General features: G+C 39.5%; 1 non-coding gene across 1 annotated transcript; it reads right to left on the reverse strand.

Moving 5' to 3' along the window:
* LOC129538795 (U6 spliceosomal RNA) lies at positions 1 to 107 on the reverse strand. Its single transcript, XR_008682331.1, has one exon. It is a non-coding gene; the product is annotated as a U6 spliceosomal RNA (small nuclear RNA).
* Between the last annotated feature and the right edge of the window lie 5,800 nt (positions 108 to 5,907).

Below are 5,907 nucleotides of genomic sequence, written 5' to 3' on the forward strand. Positions count from 1 at the left end.
AAAAATATGGCACGCTTCATGAATTTGCATGTCATCCTTGCACAGGGGCCATGCTAATCTTCTCTGTATTGTTCCAATTTTAGTATATATGCTGCCAATCCAAGCACAAGCCTGAGGAATTTTTAAGGCCACCTAATTTCCAGAGATTGTCCAAGAGGGTTGGCCTGTTTACATGGATCAGAATCGCCATTCTCTGTGTTTTAGGGGGAGGATCTGCATCGACATGGCTGAGGTGACGCTAGTCGGGGGCCAGGGCTGCACCCCCTGTGGAGCCCTGGGCGCTCAGCAGCCTCAGGCCTCTCCTCTCTGGACACTTTGTGCACCCGCTGCCTCATTACATTCTCATTTTTGTTTGCAAGCCTGTCCATATCACTGGAAGAATCATTAAATGACTCCCAGCATACTCTTTTTGAATAGGAGAAATGATAAACCATTTTTAAAAAATGGTTTAAGTTTGGTTTTATCTGGACTAGACAAGGATGATTGCTCTCAAGTTTAGAATGCTACAAAAATCTTGTTTGCCTTCTATTGAAAATTCTTCAAAAAAGCATAAGTTGCACAAATCCAGAAATGAACTTGAGGTTCTTCTCTATTTATATGAACAAACTGTATTTCACTTGTCAAGTGGCTCAGGATCTTTGCTATTCATTTATTTGTGGCAGATTAAACAGTCACCGGAGTATATATTCTATGGTTAAATTAACCTGAACTAGGTTAATTATGGTAGCAATTGAACCTCCATCCGATACCTTGCAGATTGGACCTTGGTGTGACCATATTCCACTGTAAGCTACGGCTTACCAAACACAAACTTCTGACTGGGAGCAGTTTCAGAATCGATTTAAATTCAAATAAAAAGGCACTCCAGTGAGAGGCACATTAAGATGTTTAAATTATGGGGCATGTGGGATTCATCAAGCAAGGGAAGCTGTTGTAAATCAAGCTTATGGTGAATGGGTTAAACACACAAGGGGGTTTAAATGCATGAGCAACACAACACTTCCTAGTATCTTTTTCTAGTCTGAGCAACTTAAATGGAAATGTTAAGGAAATAGCAAGGAGTAAGTAAGGTTTTTACCAACTACCAACCACCATATTTATAGTTTTTCACTATCACTGTCATGCCAGCTTTAAAAATAAGAAATAATTAGCCCTAGGAACACATTTCAATACATGGAACTAGAATAAACTGGAGGGAGGGCCGGAGAGAAATGAGACGGGCAGTTTGAGGGACTTTTGAACAGAATTACCCTTTGTTCTCGCTTCTTTTGTAGATTCTGCCATTTTGTATTATATGTGGATTTTCCCTGCTGATTATCCTATTCCACTCCTTACCTTCATTTCCTATCCCTGAGCCTTGCAACAAAATCTTTGTTTGTTGAATGGGAGTGCAGTGAACGAAGTGGCACCCTCGGTCTGGATATCTGAGCACTCATTCGTGCAGGACTTTATTCCTAAAGAATGTGCCTTTGCAGGAACAACAACAAAAAAATATTATTGGATGGTCAAATGGATCCTATGAATAACTGTTTAAAGCCAGGAGACAGACACCTCCCTTTCATGGCTCTCTCCTCTCAATCCCCTTTTCTTTATGCTAGGTACTATGTATTCTCTGGCAGCTTCTAGGGCCTCTTTCAGCCCTAGCTACTTAATTAATACTAAGAATATATTAGTTGGTACTTAATTAATATTAGTTATTAATACTAATTAATATATTAGTTAGTAATTAATACTAAGGATATATTTCCTAAACCCTTGCATTTTAAGCAGATTCCTAAATAGAACAATGTTCAACACATAAATTGAACTTCTAATGGTAAAATTTTAAGCAAAGTACTCCTTAAGCACAAATCTAACTTTTCTTAGTAGTTAATTTCTCTATGCTACCAAAACCATCTATTTCATTAAATCCAACAAATGATGAAATAATTCAAACTAGGTGGGGAGCGTTTGATTAGATCCACGAAGACAGGTAAACTATAGCCCAAAGGCTAAATCCAGCCTACCTCCTATCTTTGTAAATAAAGTTTTATTGGAACAGTGCTCACTCATGTATGTGATGTTAGTGTTTGCTTTTGAACCTCAGTAGCAGAGCTTGCAACAGACACTATATGACCCACAAAGTCTTAAGTATTTACGATGAAACTCCTGGGTTATGTTGTTCCCTTTTTAGCTGGCTCTTGGGTTATCTTCTATTTTTCCAGTATGTACTAGTCCAAGTCCTTGTGAGTTATCCTTATTTCCAAGTTTCAGTAAAAGCTGCCTCTGTTTGGAGAACCCTCAGCGTGTAGCCTGGAATGCGGAGCCTGTACTTTTGAAACATAAACACTTTGTCTCGATATAATTTTAGTACTTCTGGAACTCCCCAGGAAACAAAAAACACCAAGAAGCTCCTCTGACAGAATTCAGCTCATATTGAGAACACGTATCTTTGCCAGAGGTCTCTCCTTGCTCACCTAAACCATGAACAATAACTTTTTTGGAGAGCCAAACTTACCAATAATTAAGAGAAAACTGTTTGACCTGCTTTGTCCCTTGATGGGAAGTAGTTTCTTACTTCGTGCTTACAATGGATAATAGTAAAGTATAAAAGCCCAATTCCACTTTAGCGTTGAGAGATTAAGTGCATTAGTTTAGAAGCTGACATCTCCATGGAGATAACCAGCACAAAGGTAGGAAGTTTTCTATAGGTTTACCATCCTCTACATTTAAAAGTGATTGAAAAAGTATTTTGGTTGGTTTCCAAAATTAATCATGTTTGAAATACCAGTGATACATTTGTAGAATTGAGTATTATGTTATTTTTACAAAATCCTATCTTTTAAAAAACTGAGTAGGTATTCATCTTGTCTCCTGACCATGTTACTTTCTAAGCACATCTGCCTGACTGGAAGAGGAAAAAGAAAACCATTTCAATCCTCTTCAACTTGAGGATGAGTTGCAGGGGTGGGGGCAAGGTTTGAGTCTGGTATCTTAAAGATGGAAGAAAGAGCAGGGCAGGGGATAGGATCTTTTGGAAGCCACTTTTCTTCTCCGGTTAAACACTCGTGAGAGTCCTGTTTGAGGACTGAGTACCTCACAGAGAGTATTCCAGAAGTAAAAGGTGAAATACTTCTGACACCTCCCATGCTCTAGGCACTGCCCAAGAGGCTCCAGCCAGCTCAGCTTACCTGATCTTAGAACTTCGAGCGTGCACTAAACAGCCAGTTACAAAGAGAGAATTTGAATCCAGGTACCCTAGCAAACCTCTTTTCAAGGTATGGTAAGGGGGCCATTTTTGAATGACGAAATGTCTCGAAGGAGAATGCAGTGTGGGCAGCTCTAGCTCCAGGCTGATGGCACTGGGTGTTTACAGCGTCAGGAAGCACATTTCATTTTGTTTTTAATTGGAGGGTAATTGCTTGACAACACTGTGTCAGTTCCTGCCATGCGTGTGTGCTAAGCCACTTCGGTTGTGTCCGACTGTGTGTGACCCTGTGGACCACAGTCTGCCAGGCCCCTCTGTCCGTGGGATCCTCCAGGCCAGAAGACTGGAGTGCGTATCTCATGTCTCCTTCATTAGCAGGTGGGATCTTTACCACTAGGCCACCTGGGAAGCTCCAGTTTCTCTCATACACCAGCGTGAATCAGCCACAGGTATACATGGGTCCCCCCACCGTCCCACCCACCTACGTTGTCACACAGCACTGGATCTGAGCTCCCTGCATCACACAGCTAATTCCCACCGGCTCTCAGTTTTACATATGGTAATGAATATGTTTCAGTGTTACTCTTTTTTTTATTAGCAATTGCAGTTGTGAAAAACATATAACTGGGGAATAAGAATAAGATGGTCTGAGGCCCAACTCTGCTACTTACATAACTCTGAAGTTCTAAGTTCTTGATTTCTTTCTCTGTAAAATGGAAATAACAATCCCTCCTTCACAGATTTGCAAGGAATACGTGAGGTAATATACATGCCAGTGTTGTGTAGAGTGCTTGAGCCACTATCAGGCATTATTACCCTAAAGAGGAAAATTATCAAAGGTAAAACTATACTGTTTTTGGTCATATTAGTACAGCTGGTAACCATATTTTAAAATCCTATCAGTTGGATTTCAATAACAGTACTAGAAATCTCTGCTTTACCTAATTTGCACCCAGGTTCTTGAAAGTTTGTATGATTAAAATATTAAAATTCTGTCTAAATAAACACCACTCTTGAAATACTTTTCAGTCATTTTACTTGTTGAAAGATAATAGCAAATAATGTCTTGCAGAAGATAGTAAGTAGTGTATTTACTCGCAGTGGTTATAATTTCTGTATTTGCTTTCTTAATCTACAGCAGATGTGGAAGGACATGGCTTTGTCCGACCCCACCCCCAATGCTCAGCGCAACATATGGCACTGAGTCAGATTACACTCTGGTTGAGACACAGTGAAATACTCACATATCCGTCAAGAGAATCCAAGTTTGCGCTTATCTTAATTTTTGCTAGTTTATTCACCCTGCATCTAAAACATCATTTCGATGTTGTTATTTGGCTAGGAAAACTAAAATCCTAAAGGTGAACAAAATTTTCCAAAGAAATATTATATTAAATTTGTAAATCTCAAGGTTACTGACAAGGAAATGTGTGTATTAAAACTTCAGTGGCTTTGAAAGTTAATACCTGTCAGAAAAACCCATGGAGGGGCATTAATTAAATGTATTTCTGATAAGGCAATTACAGAGTAGAAATGATTTTGCAATCTGATTAGAAACGTGACCATTAAGATCAAAAATCATGACACCTTCAAAAGAGGCCTATCCATAATTTATTAATGGAGATATTGCAACTACCAAACTGAAAAAGCAAATGTGTTTTATTCATGGACCTTTAAAAATTGTAACTGACAGAGCCTCACACTGATGAGTCAAATGGAAGTAGAAAAAAAACACTGCCGAATCTTAAATTCTGGTCCTCTTTTGCTTATAAATACCATAATTGTATATGTATTGAACATAAATTGTATCAAATCTCTACACAAATATTATTTCTTTCCCCCCAGAAAAAGAAAACTTGAGGAGCTGGAAACATCTCTGGCTTTCATTGAACATCAAAAGATTTTGCTACTTAAATTCCTCTTACTAAGGCTTGGAAGAGCTGATGACATTCTGTGGATCTGAGAAACCAATTCCTTTGAATCTCCTGCAGTGATTTCTTGCCCTTCTCCCCATCAGTAACATGAAAAAGGCAGGAGACAAACAGGAGAATGCAGAAGCATTGTTTTCCAGTCCTCAGTCCTTGAAGCTCAAGTTGAAGTCAGAATGAACACTGAGGTGCAGTACTTCCTCTGCAGGACTTCACTACCACCCCATGACACCCAAACTCCCCTTTTTGGGCTACAACATCAGCATCTGGAAACAGATGACGTGTCTTAGCCACCGGAGAATAAAGCCCAACAGGCAGGCAGTGACAATACCTGAAAGCAACCGTATGGCAGCTCAAAGACTAGGTGGTCCTGATATAGCAAAGTGAGAACTCCTTCTGGGATCATGGAGCGTGTTGGGGTTTTGGGGTTAGTCAGAAGGCAGGTCGTTCTCTTCCTTCCCAAAGAGAGAATTTGGATGCATTGTTATCTGCTATTTTAGAAAACTTGTTCAAGAATGAATTGCATCCTTGCAGGTTTGTCTTTATAGAAGGAAATAAAACCATTTGCTTCGTAAGTGTTTCCAGCACACCACAACTGAGAAATTTGGTTCTATTAATATCAACTATGTAAATTTAAGAGAATGAGACTTTCAGGTATTGGGCACAGGTTCTAAAGAACCCTACTGGAGGAAGAAGTAAGAGCATCATTTGTTCCCCATGGTTCCTGGGGGATCCCACTGTACCTTGGGTAATGAGAGTGAGCATTTGTTTCAAAAGTCAAAATCATCTCTC

The sequence above is a fragment of the Moschus berezovskii genome, chromosome 2, assembly GCF_049115385.1.
Source record: "Moschus berezovskii isolate FMDL1 chromosome 2, NW_MosBer_1.0, whole genome shotgun sequence".
NCBI classification, from domain to species: domain Eukaryota; kingdom Metazoa; phylum Chordata; class Mammalia; order Artiodactyla; family Moschidae; genus Moschus; species Moschus berezovskii.